General features: G+C 35.4%; 1 long non-coding RNA gene across 1 annotated transcript in view; it reads left to right on the top strand.

Moving 5' to 3' along the window:
* Positions 1–25117, top strand: part of LOC128648718 (uncharacterized) — a 56853-nt gene extending 31736 nt beyond the window's left edge. The window contains exons 3-4 of the long non-coding RNA XR_008400617.1: positions 6095–6172; positions 23033–25117. This is a non-coding gene — a long non-coding RNA (uncharacterized LOC128648718). The remainder of the gene's footprint in view (positions 1–6094; positions 6173–23032) is intronic.
* The last annotated feature ends 478 nt before the right edge of the window (positions 25118–25595 follow it).

Here is a 25595-nt window from a genome sequence, read left to right as displayed (position 1 = left end):
TTTAAAGGGACAGGCTACACCAGACTTTTTATTGCTTAAGAAGATAGATAATACCTGTATTACCCATTCCCCAGTTTTGCATAACCAACACAGTTATATATATATATATATTTACCTCTGTGATTATCTTGTATCTAAGCCTCTGTAGACTTCCCCCTTATTTTCAGTTCTTTTGATAGACTTGCATTTTAGCCAATCAGTGCTGACTACTAGGTAACTCCAATTTAAGTAGTGTAGTCCAGCACTAAAGGTACTATGCAAGCCACAGAGGGTTAATCAAACTATTTAACAACATAAGGACTTGTGAGGCTAGAGAGGCTGAAGACGCTCTAGAGAGTTTAAAAAAACCTGATATCGCACTTGCGTTACAGTTAGCGCACCACTCATAATCTAGCACTGTGGGTGTTCCTAGCATCCACTGTTATGTATTTACTGGGAGCCAAGGGGTTAACCTAAAGTTTTGTGCTTGTTTTTCACAAACAAGGTCTTATATCACAGTTGTGTGTTTCTGTATCTAAAGGGGATAGAACTGAGAACTAAATAATTGGTGTCTCCTAAATGTTTGGGTTGGGTCCTAGATTTCGTAAATTTTTTGAAGCTCTTTTTATATTAAAAAAACCCTCTCTCCTTTGAATGAGATTTAAAAATGTAGTCTGCTGATATGGTTAGTTCATATACTATACAATGATTATATTTAAACAATATGGTATCATAGACAATACACTATTAAGAAAAAAGGCTGATGTCAAAAAGCTGGCAAGGAGAGAAGTTTTCAATTAAACGTTTGCTGCACTTGCAGAAAAGAGATGTTTAACAAGCTCTATGGGACGATTGGGTGATGTGCAGTGTATACAAAGACAGTTGTGCACACACATTTACAATTACTATTTAATCAATGTTGAAAAATAATCATTAGTTACAAGGTGAATTAAATTACATTTACTTCTCAACATGCTCTTTTTATAGGAATAGCTGTTAAAAAGGTCTAAACTGTATTCTGTTCATTAGATATACCGAGTCGTTTTTTACATTGTATTTTGTATTATACATAGAGAATGTTGTAAAACTGCCTGGAAACATCATCAGTGCTCTCTTATCAACAAACACGTCTTTTCATTGCTGTCTTTGCATAGTGATGGTCTTCTGTCATTCAGCTCAGCAGAAACTAAATTCATTTTCTGGCACATTATATGCATATAGTATATATCAGTAATTAATTTCACAAACTGTGTGAGTTATGCTAATACACTTGAAAACGGTGGTGAGTATGTTTATTTCAGCTCTCTTGATTTTGGCTATTAATTAAGGACTAGCTGTAAATGAGTTTGTGTGCTGCTGTAAGCAATCACTGTGTAGTATATAGCTGGTTCAGATAGTTTACAGTATTGTGCCTCAGGAGAAAACCATGATTTTTACAGCAAAAAGCAAGAAAAATAAATGATGAGTGTGTTTGGTGATGTTTAATTTTCATTAATTATTTAATCAAGTTAATTTATAGGGAATTACTGTGTTACTGTCCCTTTAAAATTATATTCATAGCACCACACTACACCTTACTGATCAGCTCCAAAAATGATGACATCTGCTGTTTGTGGATGATGTTTAGCTAAAGCATTCCATCTTTTCATATGTTAAAAACTGTATATAGTGTATTGACATTAAAAGTGGTGGTAAAATGTCATTGTAGTTAACTAGTTATGAGGAAAGAAATGTTACTGGTCAGGAACAAAAAAAAGTAACCAGACCACTTACTGTTAAATGTAGGTAAAGTGCTAAATTATTACTATTCTGCTGTAATTTCTTACCTTTTCTGGACTAGTGGACTAGAGCAAATTTCCAGCCATGGGCACTATTGCCTATCATGGGCGCGATCCGATATCGATCGCAGTTTGCGGCGCAAGCGAGGGAACCGGCGTCGCCCGCAGTTTCAGCTCGCAACTCGAGCCATCCCATATAGGTCGCCGTCAGATGCTAACGTGCCGTAAGTCTCACAAACCAGCGATGTCCAGAAATCTGCGTAAGTACAAATTTCTGACGTCGCCAGTGACTTGCGCCACGTTAGAATCTGCCGGCGCCTATAAAACCTGACTAAAGTCTAAAACACCCGCACTGTCTAACACGCCTCCCTAACATAGCCCGCACTGTCTAACACGCCTCCCTAACATAGCCCGCACTGTCTAACCCTCTATCCGCTATCCCCCCTCACTAGCCTAACAATAAAAATGCTATTAACCCCTAAACCGCCGCTCCTTTACCCCGCCGCAACCTAATAAAATTATTAACCCCTAAACCGCCGCTCCCGTACCCCGCCGCCAGCTATATTATATCTATAACCCCCTAAAGTGAGCCCCTAACACCGCCGCCATCTATATTAAAATTATTAACCCCTAATCTAAGCCCCTTACACCGCCGCCATCTCTATTAAAATGATTAACCCCTAATTTAATCTACCTACCCTGCCGCCAGCTATATTATCTATATTAACCCTAAGTATATTATAGTTAATATAGGTATTACATTATATATATTAACTATATTAACCCTAATTATATTAGGGTTAATATAGTTAATATAGTTACTATAGTATTTATATTAACTATATTAACTCTATCTAACCCTAACACCCCTAACTAAATTTATATTAAATTAATCTAATTAATTTATAAACTAAAATATTCCTATTTAAATCTAAATACTTACCTATAAAATAAACCCTAAGATAGCTACAATATAATTAATAATTACATTATAGCTATGTTAGGGTTAATATTTATTTTACAGGTAAATAGTTAATTATTTTAACTAGGTATAATAGATATTAAATAGTTATTAACTATTTAATATCTACCTAGTTAAAATAATTACCCAATTACCTGTAAAATAAATCCTAACCTAAGTTACAAATACACCTACACTATCAATAAATTTAATAAACTACAAACATCTATCTAAAAATACAATTAAATTAACTAAACTAAATTACAAAAAAAAAAAAAACACTAAATTACAAAAAATAAAAAAAAGATTACAAGATTTTTAAGCTAATTACACCTATTCTAAGCCCCCTAATAAAATAATAAACCCCCAAAATAACAAAAATTCCCTGCCCTATTCTAAATTAAACAAATTTCAAAGCTCTTTACCTTACCAGCCCTTAAAAGGGCCTTTTGTGGGGCATGCCCCAAAGAATTCAGCTCTTTTGCATTCAACAAATACAATCCCCCCCCCCCATTACAACCCACCACCCACATACCCCTATTCTAAACCCACCCAAACCCCCCTTAAAAAATCCTAACACTACCCCCCTGAAGATCTCCCTACCTTGTCTTCACCACACCGGGCCGAACTTCTGATCCGATCCGGGCGATGTCGTCCTCCAAGCGGCAAAGAAGAATTCTTCCTCCGGCGACGTCTTCCTCCAAGCGGCAGCAAAGTCTTCATTCTTCCGGCGGCATCTTCAATCTTCTTTCTTCGCTCCGCCGCCGCGGAGCATCCATCCCGGCCGACTGCTAAACTTGGAATGAGGTACCTTTAAATGACGTCATCCAAGATGGCGTCCGCCGAATTCCGATTGGCTGATAGGATTCTATCAGCCAATCGGAATTAAGTTAAAAAAATCTGATTGGCTGATTGAATCAGCCAATCAGATTCAAGTTCAATCCGATTGGCTGATCCAATCAGCCAATCAGATTGAGCTCGCATTCTATTGGCTGATCGGAACAGCCAATAGAATGCGAGCTCAATCTGATTGGCTGATTGGATCAGCCAATCGGATTGAACTTGAATCTGATTGGCTGATTCAATCAGCCAATCAGATTTTTTTAACTTAATTCCGATTGGCTGATAGAATCCTATCAGCCAATCGGAATTCGGCGGACGCCATCTTGGATGACGTCATTTAAAGGTACCTCATTCCAAGTTTAGCAGTCGGCCGGGATGGATGCTCCGCGGCGGCGGAGCGAAGAAAGAAGATTGAAGATGCCGCCGGAAGAATGAAGACTTTGCTGCCGCTTGGAGGAAGACGTCGCCGGAGGAAGAATTCTTCTTTGCCGCTTGGAGGATGACATCGCCGGAGGAAGATTTCTTCTTTGCCGCTTGGAGGACGACATCGCCCGGATCGGATCAGGAGTTCGGCCCGGTGTGGTGAAGACAAGGTAGGGAGATCTTCAGGGGGGTAGTGTTAGGATTTTTTAAGGGGGGTTTGGGTGGGTTTAGAATAGGGGTATGTGGGTGGTGGGTTGTAATGGGGGGGGGGGGATTGTATTTGTTGAATGCAAAAGAGCTGAATTCTTTGGGGCATGCCCCACAAAAGGCCCTTTTAAGGGCTGGTAAGGTAAAGAGCTTTGAAATTTGTTTAATTTAGAATAGGGCAGGGAATTTTTGTTATTTTGGGGGTTTATTATTTTATTAGGGGGCTTAGAATAGGTGTAATTAGCTTAAAAATCTTGTAATCTTTTTTTTATTTTTTGTAATTTAGTGTTTTTTTTTTTTTGTAATTTAGTTTAGTTAATTTAATTGTATTTTTAGATAGATGTTTGTAGTTTATTAAATTTATTGATAGTGTAGGTGTATTTGTAACTTAGGTTAGGATTTATTTTACAGGTAATTGGGTAATTATTTTAACTAGGTAGATATTAAATAGTTAATAACTATTTAATATCTATTATACCTAGTTAAAATAATTAACTATTTACCTGTAAAATAAATATTAACCCTAACATAGCTATAATGTAATTATTAATTATATTGTAGCTATCTTAGGGTTTATTTTATAGGTAAGTATTTAGATTTAAATAGGAATATTTTAGTTTATAAACTAATTAGATTAATTTAATATAAATTTAGTTAGGGGTGTTAGGGTTAGATAGAGTTAATATAGTTAATATAAATACTATAGTAACTATATTAACTATATTAACCCTAATATAATTAGGGTTAATATAGTTAATATATATAATGTAATAACTATATTAACTATAATATACTTAGGGTTAATATAGATAACATAGCTGGCGGCGGGGTAGGTAGATTAAATTAGGGGTTAATAATTTTTATATAGGTGGCGGCGGTGTAAGGGGTCAGATTACGGGATAGATAAGGTAGATGGCGGCGGTTTTAGGGGCTCACAGTAGGGGGTTAGTTTATGTAGATGGCGGCGGGGTCCGGGAGCGGCGTTTTAGGGGGTAATAACTTTATTAGGGATTTGGGGGGGGGGGGATCGCGGTTGACAGGGAGATAGACATTGCGCATGCGTTAGGTGTTAGGTTTATTTTAGAAGATCGCGGTTGACAGGGAGATAGACATTGCGCATGCGTTAGGTGTTAGGTTTATTTTAGCAGCTAGTTTAGGGAGTTACGGGGCTCCAATAGTCAGCGTAAGGCTTCTTACGGCTGCTTTTTGTGGCGAGGTGAAAATGGAGTAAGTTTTCTCCATTTTCGCCACGTAAGTCCTTACGCTGCATATTGGATACCAAACTGCGCGGGTTTGGTATACCTGCCTATGGCCCAAAAAACTGCGGGCGACGGCAGAAATATACGCGCGTAACTTCTAGCTTACGCCGTATATAGGATACCAAATCCGCGCAATTATTGGCGTCGCCGGCTTTTGCGGGCGACGCTTTATATCGGATCGACCCCCATTATAGGGATATATTGTTGCATAATAATTTCATTTACATATGTAGCATCCATTTAGGGCTGAAGATTAAGAAATGTCCTATTTCTTGAATTTTGAGCTGGAAGTGTTTTAGACCTGCAAATGAGCACACATTTACTTTTACTATTCTTTTTGTGTTTATTTTCCCTGTACTAATGTTTCATTTTCTCACATGTAACTCTTGTAGTTACCGATTTAATAACAGCTCTTGATGTATGACCCATTATTTTCTCTTGTTATCATATGATAATAATTAGTTGTCTTCTAAATGTTTTATTTTGATTTCACTTACTTGAGCTTATGACAGTAATCATAGTATTTTCATCTCAGTGAAATGCATTTTTCTGCCAGTTTCATAGTATTTTTAATATATTTCACTGCTAATATAATAAATATGTTATATGATTTTGTAAGTATTATGTAACTTTTGTTTTTACAGGTTGTCCAACCAAAACTAACACTCTGCAGTGGTTGGGACCCTTATGAAACTGCACTGAAGGATTGGAGATTTCCTAAGGTAACTTACCTACCTAATGGCTGAAATCATCTACCCACTGGATAGAGTTTAATTCATATTTTTTGTTGGATGAGCCTCTTTCTCCATAAAATGCAGTACTTGGATTGATCTAAAAAAAAGGAAAAATGATGACCAAATATATATTATGGTGGTAAAAAAAAAAAAAGTCCTTCTTAAATAAAAAATTTTTAATGGCACGTAAATGACTGATAATAATAATTAAAAAAAAAAACTCCAATGGGCTGTACCTTTTTTTTTTTTTTTTAAACAGAATTATTGTTTAACTAAAATCAGCTCCTGTGTCACAATGCACTGTTGATCCTAAGCTGAACATAGTCAGTGATTGGTGGTCACTCACATATGCAGCCCCTTAATGACTTGGCCTCTAGACCAGTAGCGCAGTATAGGTACTAGGTAGGCACAGAATATTTGCAACAATGTTATATATTGTTGGAAACACTGCTCCATCTAGTGTTCAACAATGTATACTTTTTCTGCAATATAGTGCTCACGCATGCTTCTGTGCCAGGTATACAAAGGAATTGCATATTCTCTATAAATCACAAAGGTTTAATTTTGACCTTCATGGCACTTAAAGTGCCTATGCTCCTTACTCTGTGTAAAGTAATCATTTTATGCATGATGATGTCAGACCAACAAGATGCATGATAAAATGTTAACGCAGTTTTTAAATCTTTTTTTTTTATTGAGATAATCATGTATTATAGCATGTACAAACAGTGAAGAAGAAAAGAAATACAACAAGGCAACAAAAATATGTTGCTAACTATTACATTTGCAGTAACATCTTCTTGGTAGTGATTCTAGCCACACTTACACAGTTCCAAATGAAATAATATTTCTGCTATTAAATAACATATAAACCTTGTTTTTACAACTTATATTCATACCTCTTTAAATAAGTATTTTACATACTATATTCCATAAATAATAATGTAGTCTATACTCTCATTTTCATTTTCCCCCGCTCCTTTATCTATCTTTTAACCTTCTTCCTTCCTTCCTTCCCCTCTCTCTCTTCTTTTGACTCATTATATTGTCAAATCGTACATGCACCTTGCTAAATCTAAGGCGATAGAAAAAATAAAAATAAAATCATACAAAAAAAAAAAAAAAAAAAGAGAAGGGGGAAAGATTCCTTCCCTTCTCCTCCTCCTATTTATATATAATACTGTTTTTGACCTTAAACCTCTCACGCCCCGTCCCGCCCCAGCCCTACACTCTCCAGCTCCCCCTAAGTTGTTCCTCTTGAATATATAATGAATTTTCAAATGGTTTAATAATTATTTGTTGCATTGCCTGATCTAATGATCTTATATAAGGTTCCCATTTAAGCATAAATTTTGCAATTTGTTTTTCGGATTGATTGTCTGTGTCAAATTGTTCATATGTCAATTGCAACTGTATTCGCCTCAAGAAAACCTTTATGCTTAAACTCTTTTTGGAATTCCATTCACTCAATATCATGTTTCTTACAATTAATATTGTAGTATTTAGAAAACGAGTGTTTGATCCGTAAGTTGAGCCTTCAACTAAGAAAAAAACTTCTTTTGGGGTAATGTCTAATCTAATCTTGCATTTCTTTTCCAACCAATAAGTGATTTTTAACCAAAAAGTTTTAATTTTAGGGCATGAGAACATACAATGTACTATATCTGCGTTTACATATCTACAGCGTTTGCAACAATTATTTTGAGGATTGCCCCATTTCGCCATAACATATGGTGTTAAGTATACATGATACAATATTTTAACTTGTGACTCTCTCCAACTCGATAGTAGGGTTGCTTTTCTTGTTCTATTCATGCTTCCTCTTATATCCTCCTCAGTTACTATGAATTCTGGGGAAATTCTTAACCACTTATTGATAGATTCATAAACATATTTCATCCTAGTTTGGTCAATGAGTTTCTTATATAATATTGAGCAACTAGTACTTCCTTGGGCATAGAGATTCATTATAGGAGTCAGCTTATCCCAATTATCTTTCATATAGATCACTCTTCCTAATGAATTACAATAATGTCTTAGCTGTAGGTATATATAAAAATGTGAGTTCTCCCATCCAAACATATCTTTCAAATAATTAAAGTCCCATATACATTTCTTCTGATTATCTATTAACTGGTATAGATAGGTAAGGCCTCTTTCCTGCCATTTTTGGCATACTTCTGCATTCAGCATTACCCCAGGATTCCCTCCCAAAGGTAAAAAATTTGAAAAATGAAAATCTATTTTAAAAATTTTACATAATTTTTGCCAAGCTGTAATTAAATTTGTAATGCTATCTAGTTTTTTAATCCTATCTGGTAGCTTATTGTAATCTACATGTATTAAAGATTTTAAGCTAAATGGTTTTACTATGTTCTCTTCTAAGTCTAAATCTATGAATTTATTGTTGTTGGAGATCCAAGCTAATACTATTTTGGCAAGGAATACCTGGTTATATAAAATTAGGTCGGGTAGCCCCATTCCGCCCCATTCATTTGCGATAGATAGTTTTGCATATGATATTCTAGCTTTTTTATCTTTCCAACAAAGTTGGGTTACAGCTCTTTTGATTCGTAATAAATCTTTGTTCTTAATTTTTAATGGTAAATTTTGGATAACATATAGAATTTTAGGTGTTGTTATCATCTTAAACATATTGATTTTCCCTGCTAGAGTTATAGGTAAATGTGACCATCTTTTGATTTCCTCTATAATTTTAGTGAATAAGTGTTCATAATTTAACTTGTACCAGTCCCCAGGTATGTTAGAAAAAATTATTCCCAAATATTTTATAAATGTATCTGCTACTTTAAACTTAGAGTCTAGAATAGAGCCTTTCTGTTTTACTAACCAGAGGATCTCTGATTTATGTATATTGACTTTATAGCCAGAAAATGACCCAAATGTTTCTATTATTTCCAATATTAATGGGATCTGTTTTTTTGAGTTTCTTAAAAATATTAACATATCATCCGCATATGCTGCTACTTTTATTTCAGTGTTCCCAATTCTTATGCCTTGAATCATATCTCTAACTTGTATCATCAATGGCTCCAAGGCTAGATCAAATAAAATTGGTGAGAGAGGGCACCCCTGTCTCGTGCCTCTGGACATTTCTATAAAATCTGTTTGTTGTCCATTTATGCAGAAGGCAGTTTTTGGGGCGGAGTATAAATTTTTGATACATTCCAAGATATTACCTTTCAATCCAAACATCCTCAAAGTCTGAAAGAGATGATCCCATTCTACCGAGTCAAATGCTTTTTGTGCATCTAAAGTTAATAGTAACAGATCCTCTCCTTTTTTAAAGAATTTATCTTTATTAGCCCAAACATATGTAATAACATTTGTAACTCTTCTGATATTATAAAAAGATGATCTGCCATTAATAAATCCTGATTGATCTGGATGTATTAAGGTCGGGATCACTTTTTGTAATCTTTCAGCTATGATACTTGTTAATATCTTTAAATCCGAATTTAATAACGAGATTGGTCTATAGGATGCCATGTCTTGAGGGTCTTTCCCTGGTTTAAGTAATATTATAGTTGTAGAATCCATAAATCTATTTAACCTAAGTTCTTGAAGTGAAGAATATACATAGTTATAGACTCTTTCCAATATTGGTGCTATTTCTGTATTCATTAGCCTGTAAAATTCGTTTGGGAGATTATCCGGACCGCTAGCTTTATTTGCTGATAGCTTTTTAATCTTCCCAATTATTTCCTCTAACTCTATTGGCCGGTTCAGCCAATCCAATTGATCTATCGGAATTTGGGGAACTTTAACTTCCTCCCAAAACTTCCTCCTTTTTTCCTGATTTATTCCGTGCGTTCTATATATATCTGAATAATATTCTTTAAAGGCTTTTAAAATGTCCTCTTGGGAGGATATATTAATATCTTCTCTTTGGATATTGGCTATAACTGTTCTTTTCTTATGTATTTTATTTAGACCTGCCAAATATCTACCTGACTTATTACCAAACCTTTGGAATCTACTTTTAGCTTTTATCTCTTCTTGCGTATACTTTTGCATTAAAAATAAGTTCCGTTGGTTAGTGGCCGAAATGTATTTGTGCCAGTTTGCTATAGAAGCATCTCTAAGATACTGATTGTAAGAATTATTTACTGTATTTAATAGCTGTAATTCACGTTTACCTAGTATCTTTTTTTTATAAGCCATAAATGTGATCATCTCTGATTTTAAGACTGCTTTTGCAGTTTCCCAATAGAGTATTGGTTCCCCCAAATGTTGACTATTGTTAATCCTGAAACCCTCTAATTTATTCCTTAAAAAGTTAAAGAATTCTGTATTTTCTGCCCAATATTTAGGGAAGAAGAAATTATTCCCCTTTTTAATTCGAGATCCATATGTTAACCCTATCGGTGCATGATCAGATATTGTTATAGGGTATATAGATGTATCTGTAACTAAAGGTATTACATTTTTTGAAACTAATAAGTGATCTATCCTTGAATAAGATCTATGGGTTTTTGATATACAAGTGTACTTTCGAACTCCTGGGTTCCTATATCTCCATAAATCACATAAGCCAATGTTGGCAGATATATCTTTAAAAATCTTAGTCTCTCTACGAGAATTCCTTCCTGGATCCTTCTTATTTCCACACTGGAGTCTATCTATTGGCATTCTGGGGACCATATTAAAATCGCCCCCCAAAATTATTTTTGTATCTAAATATTCCAATAGTTTACGCTGAAGATCATCCCAAAATCTTTTATTATACTCATTAGGTCCATATACGTTGCAAATTGTGAATACTTCGGAGTTGATTTCTACTTTAATAATAGCTATACGCTCATTCTCTTCTACTTTTGTTTCCACAATTCTATAATTTAAGTTCTTATTGATAAGTATAGCTACTCCTCTTTTCCTTGTTTTACAATCAGTTGCAATAATTTCCCCTACCCATTTACATTTTAGTTTCATATATTCAATCTTGTTTAAATGGGTCTCCTGAATTAAGGCAATATCTGTTCCTAACGTTTTCAAATATTTTATTATAGCCTTCCTTTTAATAGGGGATGTTATCCCACCAACGTTCCATGAGATTATCTTGAGTTTTTGCATTATCTTACTATATAATTATATCTCTGTGTGTTCATGAGATGTTGGATTATGCTTAAGAGTGTAATTAAAAAAGCCAGCGGGATCTGTAGAAAAGAGGGGGCTGGAGAGGAAGAGAGGGAGGAGAAGGAGAGAGCGAGAGAGAGAAGAAAAAAAAAAAAAAAAAAGGGTTAAATAAAACATCCTTAACAACCAGGTTTACCCTTATTGCTTGTTTACTCTTTTTTATAAAATTTATACTCATAATTAAAATCAAACAATATGTAATCATTATTTACAAAAAGAATCGAACTTGTTATTCCACCTTATTACTATCACCTTAGGCAATTTTAAAAAAATATTTAACTTCTTCAGGATCTTCAAAAACTTTCACCCCTTCTTCACCCTCATATTTCAATTTTGCTGGGTATATGACAACTGCTTTGTGCCCTGCTGCTATTAAGCTTGTACACAGTGGAGTCATTTTTCTTCTCTTATTCAGTGTTTCCATCGAATAATCACTGAACATTAACAACTTTTTCCCGTTAAATTCCAAACTTCCTTTCTTTCTATATAAATTCATAATTTTAACTTTGTCTTGGAAGTCTAGGAATTTAGCTATTACTGATCTAGGTTTTTGCTCAGGGATATCCTGCCTTCTTGCCCCTATTCTATGCACCCTTTCTATCCTTAAGGGTAGGTCTTTCTCTTCAACCCCTAGTATCCTGGGCAGCTGTACTGACATAAATTCCTGTAGACTTACTTCCATACCCCCCTCTTGCAGACCTATAATTCTTACATTGTTTCTGCGTGCCTGGTTTTCTAGATCCTCTATTTTTGCACATAGATCCGATATTTGTCTGCTATTCCTATTCTGAATCTGTTCTAGTCTGTTCTGATTATCTTCCAGTTCGGATATTCTTTCCTCTGCTTCCTGCATTCTGCCTGAGAAATTTTTAAAATCTTCTGCTAGTTTAGAAACTTCAGACTGAATTTTATCGAAACGTGGCAAAAACATCTCTGACAGTTTCCTGACCACCCAGTCTCCTTCCCCTGAGAGGGACCCTTCTTCACCACCCCCTTCTAAAGAAGTTTCACCCTGTGACTTCCGAGTGAGTTTTTTCTCTTGAGTTTTTTGTCTTTTAGACATAGTGCTACTTTGTGTATTAGTGATATATTTATCCATATATAGCCTAGAATGTTGCAGCTGATAACAAACAGGTGCTTCAATTTGTTTACTTTATCTGTGTAGTGTGTACTGTGTAGTGTGTGTATGTCTTCTGATCTTTTATGTGTTACTTGTCCCTAAAAAGAGATAATCAATAAATGATAAAGTGATATCAATAAGTGATAAAAATATACTACAAGTGAAAAAACAAAAAAAAATAAAAAAAAAATTGTTTTATATCAATGTTCAAGTGCTCTAACAACACGTGTAATTTACTCTAAGAAGAGTGACTCCCCCTGGGAAGCATCTGCTGTATTTGAAGAGTGATAGGTATTTTCTGTTTGAGAGCTAGACTTATTAAAGGAATACACCTTTATATTCCAGGACTGTTATTCTGGCAATAGAGCTGATTTCATAGCCTGAAACCTATAGTCTCAAAAATCAACACCTCTAAGTAAATATTACTTCTGCAGGGCTATTCCTATATCCTGCACCTACAAAGGTAAACCCCTTAATCAGAGTTAGCTTTATACTCCTAAAACTATAACTTTATCTGACTAAGAAAAATAGCTTTATATCCAGTATTTGCTATTATTGCTTATATATCGTGCTTATAGCTTCTAAAATACTGTAAATAATCTTTAATGTGCTTTTGCTGCTCAAATGGCCAGGTACAGCAGTTTGTTAACTATCAAAGTATAAAAAGGGGTAGTCGAAAAATTTTTTTTTTTTTTTTTTTATCGTATAACTACTTGCACAGAGATAGAAGAATTATTAATGCTATAACCCGTACTACTGAATGTAATCCTGGACTCTCATTTAAATATGATTCCAAGAAACCATGTATATACTTAGAGTACAGTTAAATTTACAGATTCATAAGCCTTTTAAATAAACTTATTCTATTGTCCACAGTTCCATGTGCTTGAGAGGATATGGAAACCAGCCTCTTATTATGAAATACAAAGCTTCTTAATTTTCATATGGCTCAGTTTTTCTACATCAACTGCTCCATGTTCATATTTAGTTCCTTATGTCCTAAGGCAAGGTTCTTTATGTGTTTAATTTTCCTGTTTCTATGGCATTGTCCTGTTAACTCCTTGGGTATAGCTCTTTTCCCCAGCTTATCGACCCTTACATATCCTAGATTCAGGTATTCATCAGGCAATGGGGTAGATTTTTTTTTTCAGGCGCTTATTACGATGAACAGTTAGCACTAAGGATAGGGATCTCCTTCAAACCTGTGCTTCTGATCTTGCTACGGATATTTTAAACCTTTAGGCCCTTCTTCTCCCCTTTCTCGCCTCTTTTCCTCTTTTTTCCTTCCTTCCCCTTCTTCCCTTTTTAGCTATTCCAGCATATAGTTTTCCACGGGTTCTTTGTTAGCCTGTCAGAGCAACTATTTTAAAGCTGCATCTTTTCAACTGTTATGGTTTTTTAATAACTTTATCGTTCCCCATTTTATGAGGTCCTATCCATAGCTATTTGCCAAATGCAGCTAGTAAAAAGGTGCATATCTTTTATCAAAATGCCTCTTTAAGTATTAGTGTCCTTTTATTCGGCTATTATTCCCCCTTCTTTTTTTTTTTTAAGTCCCAGCCACAACATGTGAAAAAAGTCATTCAGATAAAACCGCTTATAGCACTAAGCGTATACTTGCGGTTTATGATGAAGGGATCCTGCTCCGTCTTCTAGCAGTCGCTTCCCAGCCTGTGGGGCCGACTTGCTTCCTAGAACCGGCTATTGTACCAACGTTAGGCCGATATCACCTTGAATGGGGAATGTGTAGATCTCCCTGCTCGCCCTAAGTAGCGGCTTGCTCCACGCTGTGTTTTGTTGCGTTACGGCTTCTTAGCGGATCCTGATGCCGATAGTGCATCACACGTGCTTCTGGCGACAGGTGGTGTTGTGACCTGTGATAAGAGGGGGTGTCCGGGCAAGTAGACACTTTAGCCCGACTTGTGTAGTTCCAACTGCCTATTACTGCACTCCTTCCCCGGGTACAGTTCGTTATCGGGCCCGCCAAACTTGTGGCCAAGAATCCAGCAGTTCTCTGGGATCTTCCAGGACGCTCACAGAGAGCGATGCACCAGCGCTTCCCCTTGCTGGCTCCACCTACCGGAACTCGTTAACGCAGTTTTAAATGCACTGCAGTGTGTTTTAAATAAATTCAATGCGCTATGCATTGTAGCATCTGTTACTATAGGGAGAGTTCAGAGTTGCTGATTTGTACAATAAACAGTAAAAAAAAAAATTTTTTTTTAACATAGTCTTATTAGTCTGGGTATAAAACAGGATAAACATTAACTAATTCAAATTTGCAAATGAAATAGACACACAAAAAGGGCTGAAAAAACTAGAAAGATACTGTACTTAACTTTTGTTCTCAGGGTTTAATTCTAGGATGACTCATCTTGGCAAACACATATTTTGGCAGATAAATTGGCAAATGAGCAAACCAGAAACTCACTAAACAAAGCAGAATGTTTGATATTTTTCCATTAAAGAGTGAGCAGTCTATTTAGCTTGTATTTTTATGTTTAACACAAAGGAACTCAAAAGTCAGTATTTTTATCCCTAATTTACCCAAAGGGCTACAGTGATCACTTATGTGACATGCTGAAATATTAGGCAGCATACAGTTTAGCATTATCTGATCATTTATTTACTGGATGGTAGGTTAGAAGTTTAAAGGAATATGGTAAGTTACACTGATAATGCAAAAATGCATGGCTAATAATGCATAAGATGAAACTTGACATGTTACTCTATCAAGTGTGCTGAGGAGGGGTACTTTTGGAGGATCGCATCTTCTGCTATCTGTTCCTATGTTGTTGTTTTTTTTAAATCCCCCTTTATCCCTTCTTTAACCCCTTAATGGCCAATGACAGAATTATTCCGTCATGGAACCATTGAGCAATCTGAAACTGTGTCCTTTAGAGATTAATGCATCTGTCATGCAACTTGAGAGCAGCTAGCACCTCTGAGCTTTGTGGGGTATTTCATTAAAGGAATATGAAACCCAAAATGTTTCTTTCCTGATTCAGATAGAGCATGCAGTTTTAAGCAACTTTCTAATTTAGTCCTATTATCAATTTTTCTTCTTTGTCTTGGTATCTTTATTTGAAAAGCAGGAATGTAAGCTTAGGAACGGGCCCACTTTTGGTTCAGCACCTGGGTAGCGCTTGCTGATTAGTGGCTAAATGTAGTAAATTGTAGTACAGCATTGTATCCTATCAGATTCCCAGAGAAGTCAGATGGGATCTGCAGTCAGTTGTTAAAGTGATAGTAAACCTACTGCTGCACTGCAAAGTAGTAAACAATGTAATAGGTCTGAACTTAAAAAAATACTTTTAACCAACCATTTAAGTTCTCCATTTAGGTCCTTTACTTTAAGTAGCTAGCTGCAGATTTCTGCTTTTATTTTTCTTTACTAATGTCAATGCAGAATGCCGACGGACAGAATGTCGAAGCACATTTGTCTGAGAGACGGCCGAGGGCAGATACGCTCCAGAGTGCTCTGTTCGAATCAGAGCCTCGGGCGCTGCAACCGCATCTGGGAACCTAACCATGGGTCCCACCACCCACGACTTGCTTTTAACACGGGTACAGAATGCATGAGTACTGTGTCTGTTCTTGTGTTTCCATCTAATCTATCTTATGATCTGTATTTTATTAATATTATACTTTATTTATGAAGCGCCAACATATTCTGCAGCGCTGTCCATGGATACAATTTATTTAAATAAAACAATATAAGACTTGTAAGAGACAGGATAACATTTACAAACACATACAGGAGGGATTGAGGGCCCTATTCCCGTGGGAACTTACAATCTGTATCTATCCCTATCTATCTATCTTGTGGCTGGACTGTTATCCGACAGAATATTATCCACAAATGCCAGTCGGTCAAATGCCCTTCAGATAACAGTCTGGCGCAGGTTCAGAACACCAAGAAAATTAAGCAAATTTGTTAATAGAAGTAAAATGGAAAAATGGAAAATTGTTTGCTCTGTCTGAGTTTCATGATCATTTAATATATATATATATATATATATATATATATATATATATATATATATATACAGGGAGTGCAGAATTATTAGGCAAGTTGTATTTTTGAGGATTAATTTTATTATTGAACAACAACCATGTTCTCAATGAACCCAAAAAACTCATTAATATCAAAGCTGAATAGTTTTGGAAGTAGTTTTTAGTTTGTTTTTAGTTATAGCTATTTTAGGGGGATATCTGTGTGTGCAGGTGACTATTACTGTGCATAATTATTAGGCAACTTAACAAAAAACAAATATATACCCATTTCAATTATTTATTTTTACCAGTGAAACCAATATAACATCTCAACATTCACAAATATACATTTCTGACATTCAAAAACAAAACAAAAACAAATCAGTGACCAATATAGCCACCTTTCTTTGCAAGGACACTCAAAAGCCTGCCATCCATGGATTCTGTCAGTGTTTTGATCTGTTCACCATCAACATTGCGTGCAGCAGCAACCACAGCCTCCCAGACACTGTTCAGAGAGGTGTACTGTTTTCCCTCCTTGTAAATCTCACATTTGATGATGGACCACAGGTTCTCAATGGGGTTCAGATCAGGTAAACAAGGAGGCCATGTCATTAGATTTTCTTCTTTTATACCCTTTCTTGCCAGCCACGCTGTGGAGTACTTGGACGCGTGTGATGGAGCATTGTCCTGCATGAAAATCATGTTTTTCTTGAAGGATGCAGACTTCTTCCTGTACCACTGCTTGAAGAAGGTGTCTTCCAGAAACTGGGAGTTGAGCTTGACTCCATCCTCAACCTGAAAAGGCCCCACAAGCTCATCTTTGATGATACCAGCCCAAACCAGTACTCCACCTCCACCTTGCTGGCGTCTGAGTCGGACTGGAGCTCTCTGCCCTTTACCAATCCAGCCACGGGCCCATCCATCTGGCCCATCAAGACTCACTCTCATTTCATCAGTCCATAAAACCTTAGAAAAATCAGTCTTGAGATATTTCTTGGCCCAGTCTTGACGTTTCAGCTTGTGTGTCTTGTTCAGTGGTGGTCATCTTTCAGCCTTTCTTACCTTGGCCATGTCTCTGAGTATTGCACACCTTGTGCTTTTGGGCACTCCAGTGATGTTGCAGCTCTGAAATATGGCCAAACTGGTGGCAAGTGGCATCTTGGCAGCTGCACGCTTGACTTTTCTCAGTTCATGGGTAGTTATTTTGCGCCTTGGTTTTTCCACACGCTTCTTGCGACCCTGTTGACTATTTTGAATGAAACGCTTGATTGTTCGATGATCACGCTTCAGAAGCTTTGCAATTTTAAGAGTGCTGCATCCCTCTGCAAGATATCTCACTATTTTTGACTTTTCTGAGCCTGTCAAGTCCTTCTTTTGACCCATTTTGCCAAAGGAAAGGAAGTTGCCTAATAATTATGCACACCTGATATAGGGTGTTGATGTCATTACACCACACCCCTTCTCATTACAGAGATGCACATCACCTAATATGCTTAATTGGTAGTAGGCTTTCGAGCCTATACAGCTTGGAGTAAGACAACATGCATAAAGAGGATGATGTGGTCAAAATACTCATTTGCCTAATAATTCTGCACTCCCTGTATATATATATATATATATATATATATATATATATATATATATATAATTTTTTGTCCTAAGCTAGTCTGCCACTGATCCCATCCATTACCTATTATTTTAAACCATAACAAATTAAGTCCTTTTACTACAAATATTAATATATATATATATATATATATATATATATATATATATATATATATATATTTGCTGGCATTTGGCACTGTGTATAGACAGCATTTATTTCCCTCTCACATGATGCAAATTTGTGTAAACCAGGGCAGATTCAATCTAAGGCAGCAGGAAAATGAAACAAAACAGTTTAGCGACCATTTTGCTTTTTTTTTAAATTTGCCTGGCAGTAACCTGGACAGCTAACCATGGGTGGCCTTTAGCTTGATAAATGGGTCAATCATTTAAAATAGCTGATTTTGTCTGTGGAAACTGCCACCAATATTGATCTTGTCAATACTTCAGTATTTGCTGTAGAAAAGCTATGTAATCAAGAGGTAATGGCAGTGGGAGTCCCTGCAGTTACTTTGAATACAAAAAATGTTTCAGCTGTTTACTTGAGTACCTTATCTCTTTAAGGGAGTTATCTACTAAAAATGAACTGTTCTATGGGTACAGAACCTTTCTTATTTCCCCACAATAGTCCTTTAAATGAATGTTTTAATGCACATTGCCCTACTTTGCAATGTGACTAGGATATCTGAAAGCGAAAATCTCTGAAAAGCCCTCAACATCTCTTAACTTCCTTTGTTGCTCAATTGTTTATGTATTGAGCTCCAAAACTCTCCCACCTAAATTCAGAAATGCAACTTGTTACTGACTACCAATCAGCCTTCTCTATTTATATATGGCATCTCTATCCCCTCATTTTGTATTTCTCCAGACCTTAAATCAGCTAGATCAGGACCCTATCTATGTCACATAAGCCGCACTCTTGTAGGTGATGCCTCTCCCTCTCCACGTCATCCACGCTTCTTCTCAGTGCTTGCACTCCATTTATTTAGGTTTATCTAATACAAAAATAACCATCTCTCCGTAAACTGACAAGGACACTAAATACCATTGCATTGTAGCTTTTTAAGCTGAAGAAAATTATGCATTTTCTATTTTTTAATATCCAAGAATCAGGCAAAAAATACTGATATATTTCCTTGCCAAATGAATAATAATAAAAAATAAATATGATAGAATCTTCCTGCTTTGTGTTTGGCATATCATGTAGTTAAGTTGGGAGCTTTAAGTGGGCTGTAGACAGATTGGATGTCAATGTAAATGAAGGAACAAAACAACACTTTGACAGGAGTTTAATGTTGTTGTTTTTTAGTTTTTTTTAATATTAATTTGGAGCAGGCTAATTTTTCATTACTTAACACAAAAGAAAAGCAATAATTTCAGTTATATAAATCCCAATAGACATTTCATGTGGCAGGATTTCAACTCCCTAAATATTTTCACAGCTGAGAGGAACTGCCCAACACAATACTTTGGGAATTTTCCCAGAATGCATTCTATGTACAAGCTTTAGATTTGCTTCTTCCTCCCACTTCCTGCAACCACGCCGAGCTCACAAATATATGTGCTAATGGTCTCCTTTTTGACAAAAAAGACAGCTCTGTTGATTTTAAGTCTGTTAATTGGATGTACACACTATTTCATTTCTTATGGTTGATTTGGAATATATTTAATAAAATGAAGTGTAAAAATGCATTTAGTTGCTGCCATTTAACAAAAGGATAATTGTTCATATGTTAATATCTCATACTTAAATCCCCCCTCAGACATGTTAGTGCTAAGTTACTCTTAAAGAGAAATTTATTTTATCCTAAATAGGGGGTGTTAATATGTATTATAGTTTAATAAAATATTTATGTGATTAAAGAACAGTTTTATTTTTATGTCTGTGGGGTGTCCCTATCTACAAATGTGAGGTGTGAGAGTTGTCCTTATCATACGGTGAGCAATCTATCCTATTGACTAGTTGTGCAAAAATACACATTTTGGGCTAGATTATATTTGACGTCTGGCGCAATTGCATGGAAGCTTTGCACTCAATAGAGCATGCTTCCGTAGGCTCCAATGGGAGCCTCATTCTCATGCCGTGAGACACGGCATGAGAACCTAGCGCAGCGAAGGGGGTAAGTCGTGCAGCGATAGGCAGCAAATTGAAATATATATGTATATGAATATATACATATATATTTATGTGTTTATATGTGTATATACACACATATTAGCACATAAATATATATGTATATAAGCATATACACACATATATATATTTACAAGAAACACACAGTCTCCATAGACCACAATGTAAAGGCACTTTTCAGTGCAGTTTTTTTTCCTAACACCCCACATCCGCCAACTTTAAGCCCTAATAACTGCTTTGTGCAGTTTTTTTAATATTACCAACACAACACTGAAATTTGGGGGCTATTGCCAATTGGGGGACATTTAGAAAATTAACAAGAGATCTGATCTCTGGTTAATTTTCTGAGCACTAATTGCTACCGCGAATTTGAATTAGCAATAACCAGCCACTTGTAATGGTTATTTATCATGTGCCTGTAAACAGGTGAATTTGTCCATTTACGGGCACATGATAAATTAGCACTCCACTTGTAATCTAGCCCTTTATGTTTTAAAATCAAAAGTTTTACTTTTAACTTTTTTTTTATAGTAACTTGAAATATTTGTGTCATCCTCCTTAGAAATACTCCTTCAAACCTAGATCCTGGTACGCCACTCCCCACCCCCCACCACTGCAGCATGTGAATGAGACTGCAGTCTCCTTCCCCATAGTCGGTTGTAGGTGGAACACCCTGTGACATCACCACGTGTGTATATGATGAAATCACAGGGAACAAGGAAATCCCTGTAGCTGCAGGGATTTCTTTGTTAGTAAGCTGTGGGGGAGGTCTTTAAAAGTGTCTTTAGTAAAGCTGTGGGGAAGGTCTTTAAAAATGTCTTTAAAAGTGTTTATAATGTATTTGCTTTTTGGGACAGTTACTCCAATGGAGCCGCTATCTGAAGACTACAACTAAGCCTTCACAAATGCATAGAATACCCTCAAATAAATGTGTTCATGTCCCTTTAGGTAGCAGGTCATTACCATAGAAATTGCAAACACCTTTCTACTAGGTGCCTAATATGGTTCCCTGAATTTAGAAGAGATCTTAGGCTCTTCTTTCAAAGGCTAATATGACCATCAGCTGATTGCAATGGAAACATTGGTCACCTGATGGAACCATAGGTGGGGTAAGGCCTATGTTGCCTCCAAAATATGTAGACAAACTTGAGATCCCTTATTTGAAAGTAGCAATACTGTGCCCTCTGTCTGCCCAGCTACAAGGTGATTGTGACAACAACAATGACAAATACCTCACATTAGTTCGATTTTAGGGATTTTGGTGATTTTTAAGAGGCCTTTATTACACCCTCACCAAATAAATAGTGATCATCCTAGTAATAATATGATATAAGGCATTGATTACACTCTCACCATAGAAATATTATAACGCCCTTCATTTGTGAGGCCCCGTGATTCAAATAAAGAGTTTTGTATCCCTATAGCTATGAAGTGATCATCATAGTAATAATAATCACCTGGCATCAGACGCTAGCCTCATTATTATGGACTCCATTTATCATTCATTCTTGAAATACGACTTTCAGTTTTCCTATCAGTTCTCCGCAGCTCGCCTTATCATAAAAACGGTAGTATTTTAACGCCAAATTCCAAAGGCGAGATGCGGCGGATTAATGATAAATCTCCCCATTAGTATTATATATGCGCCTTATTTATCATTAGAAATACTCCCAAATAGACTTGATTTTTGTATAGAACCTGTCTAACTTCATTTTTTTTAATTGAAATCTAACTTGTTTAAACCCTTAACTGTGTATTTCATTATTTAAATACAAACCTAATTTAATTTTAATGTAATAAAATAAATATATCATTATTTTCTTTTTAAATTATATGTTTTAAACAATAACACCTTTATCTTCTTCCACACCCCCTGCAGTACTTATGACTCCTATAGATATGCAAAAATGTCAGTGGTGACCCAAAATATGTTAATAACTATGGACATGTATCACATCTCTATTGATATAATTTATTGTTAGCGTTAGACTGATAAGCTTGTCTTCCTTTACAAACAGAAATGAACAAGACACCACATTTTTATATTCAAATAATATATTTATTATAAAACATAAAATGAAAAAATTATGTTATCTTCACATTCATTGATTTAAAAATATATTGGCAAAAGAAAATTTACATCATTGATTCATATTTCATTCTTATAGCTGACAAAATGAAGAAATATTCCATCTTCTCTCGCGAAAAAAAGTGGAGTAAATTCAATGTTCTCCACAGTGGTTATGGAGAACTTTTGTGGTCGTATTTGTAGGTGAATTGTAGGTTCTCCTAAGGCGCAAAATAATGATAAATCTGAATTTAGGTGATTAGTAAAGCGTATTTTTAAAAATACGACCAAAAAAGTGCTCTTTGTGCTTTCTTTGGCGCACATGTGCGCCTAGGCGAGAGAGAGTGGGAGAATTTTGCGGTCGGATTTGAGTTTTTTAGGCGTGTTTTGCTTTGATAAATAGTAGAACAATTCTGACAGCGTATTTATAGGCGTAAATGTGGGAGAATTACAATGATAAATGGAGCCCTATGTGTTGTTGAGGTTAGGGCTCAAAGACCCTTGTTTCTTTGAAGTAATAAAAAAAAAATACAGAAAACAAAATAAATGGGAGAGCTGGGTGAGTCTAAAAATATATTTTTTAAATCCTGTATAGGATGACTTTTAGTGGATCTATTTTGTGTTTCCACAGTTTTATTTTAATAAAGTTCTTTCATTTAAAAAATATGAAGAAAAAAAAATAGATTTTTCTCTTAATAGTTCATGTTGCTAATACACAAACATGTTTTTTTACAGTTTCAAACATATTTTTCTTCCCTTCAGGGATATCTTCATCGAACGGAGACCAATCTCAAGAAGAGCAATGAGGCCGACACATTCCTGACTCTAGAAAATGGCCGTGGAAATCATTTCACTGAAATTAATTACCTCTGCCTTTTTTAATCATATATCTTCCATTTGTAGTACTTTTGATTTATGGTTGTTGATATTTTCATGGTATCATATATTGGGGATTGTTCCTATGTAAATCATCAAATGTAAGAATCTCTGGGACTCTGAGCCTTGCTTTAGAGAATTATAACGGACAACATGTACCATTTATCAGTTTTAACAGTCTATAGTAAGTGATCTCTTCACACTGTGAATCCATGTTTACACACAGTACAGGTGGGCCTCCAGGCCTGTTTCTTCTACATCAATGTCTTCCTCTAAAACAACAGCACAGTTCACAGGAAACAAAGATTTCAGGCTTTTCATTTCTACAACTACAGTTTGCTTTTTAAGTGAAAAACAAAGACAGTACCTTTGCAGAGGCTAAGAGTCCCCCTTTTATTATTTTTGTACTCACACATAGATGTAGCATACTTGTTTATTTTCGTTCATTGTCTGTATATCTCTATATTTTATCCATGTACACTTTTGATGTATAGAAATAGTTGTTTGAAACACATTGTTTCCTTGTGGTAAGTAACCGAGAAGCTGCCACGGGATATGAGACACTGATGAATGGTGCTATTTTGGATTTTTAAACATGCTCCTTGGCAAGGTAGCTCTGATGGGAGTTATTTTTATTTTTATGTTCTACGAAGGTGTTGGTACTTTTTCCTGATTGTTGTTCTGTAGGCCGGACTACATTTTTTTGTGTCCTCAGTGTGGCTTTTTTTTAGGATGAATACCTGCTAACAAAGCAAGTAAGAAGATTTCTTTTTTTCTGGGTAGATAAACCAACAAGCAACTGTTGTAGCGGGAGCAATCACAAAACTGTAATTTGCTTGAAGAGACTATAAAGTCAAAAAATTTCTGTCATGCATTTTAAAAAAAAAAATCAAGTTTTCAAAATGAACAGGCAATCTGAAGTTTTGTAATCTTACACTTTCTCCTGCAGCATATGTATGGGAAATGCTTTAACATGCTCTCTGTGACCAGAACGAGCCTTGATTGGTCATCACTAATCTAAGCAATGTATTAATTACTCCTATATTAATCATAACAATATTATTATCTATGTCCCAATCAAAGACCAAAATTGGGCATCTATAGCTATTCTGTGATAAAAATGGCAATTTCCAAATTTAAGATTGCTAAAAAAAAATGTGTACAAATAATTTATCTTAAAAACATCCTTTTTAATGAATGATAGAAAATGCAAGATTTTCCTGTCTCTTTAATAATTTTTTAGTCATGCCCCATTTATACATTAGAGAACAATAGCAATAATTTCACTAGTCTTGTAAAACAAAAAAAATCTTTTAACTTTTCTCTATTTTGTATTTCTTTTTAGAAGGATTACTTAAAGAAAGGGGCAGGTTTCTAAATTTCCTGTGATCCGTGGCAGTTATGACTTTTAAGAGAGAGGCAGCTAACAATTTTGCAATTTATTTTAGAAAAGAATGTCAGAAAAAAAATAAAAACCTGAAATAATTTCTGAATTTTACACTTTTGTTCTTGCTCTCAGTGACATAACAAGCAACCTACTCATGGAATGTTGTTGTGTTAGACACAATCTGGAAGCCCACCTTAATCTTTTTTTTTTTTTTTAAATATATATAAATATATATATATATATATATAAAAACTCTGTCTTTAGCTCTTCCGTCGCAGGACAGACATTGTTTTGAACTGATTTCGCTTTTGACTGTTAAATAACGTGCATGCTTAGCTTAGATTATTTTTTTTCCTCTAACGTTTTTTTTCTTTTTTTGAGTGTACTAGAAAATGTCAGCTGTGCTGTATATAATAGAGCAAATAAGTCAGTATTAAGCAGTTGTGGCACTTACGTATGGTTGCAGTTGTGTATTGATAAAATGCAAGCTTTTTGTAAAAATGTGATCTTTAATGATGCACTACAAGTACCCTATGTATTTGAACTATTTTAGTAGAATTTGTTCAATAAATATGCAAGCTCTGCCACTTTCTCTATTTGTGGTTATTTTGTATGGGTTCTGTGTCTTATAATGGCCAGATTACGAGTGGAGTGCAAAATTGTGGTTTCGCAATATTTGCGCTTCACTCGTAATATCAGCACACACGTTGCTAGGAAGCTATGCGCTTAATAGAGCACGCTTCCATAGGCTCCAATGGGAACCTCATCGCACAGAGATGGGGAGTAAATGTAAATATATATGTATATGAATATATACCTTATATATTTATGCGTTAATATATGTATATACACATATTATCTCATATACATATATATTTACAGAGAACACACAGTTCCCATAGACAGCGATGTAAAGGCACCCCACACCCGCATACTTTAGCCCCCAGAAACTACTTAGTGCAGTTATTAAAAAAAAATATATATATAAAGACAGTACATTTATTTTTAAATAAAGCAACACTATTCCCAATTTTGGGGCCAATTGGGGGACATCTATAAAAT

This window comes from Bombina bombina, chromosome 2, assembly GCF_027579735.1.
Source record: "Bombina bombina isolate aBomBom1 chromosome 2, aBomBom1.pri, whole genome shotgun sequence".
NCBI lineage: Eukaryota > Metazoa > Chordata > Amphibia > Anura > Bombinatoridae > Bombina > Bombina bombina.
The sequence above is the reverse complement of the archived record's forward strand: the minus strand, read 5'-3'. Positions and strand labels throughout refer to the sequence as shown.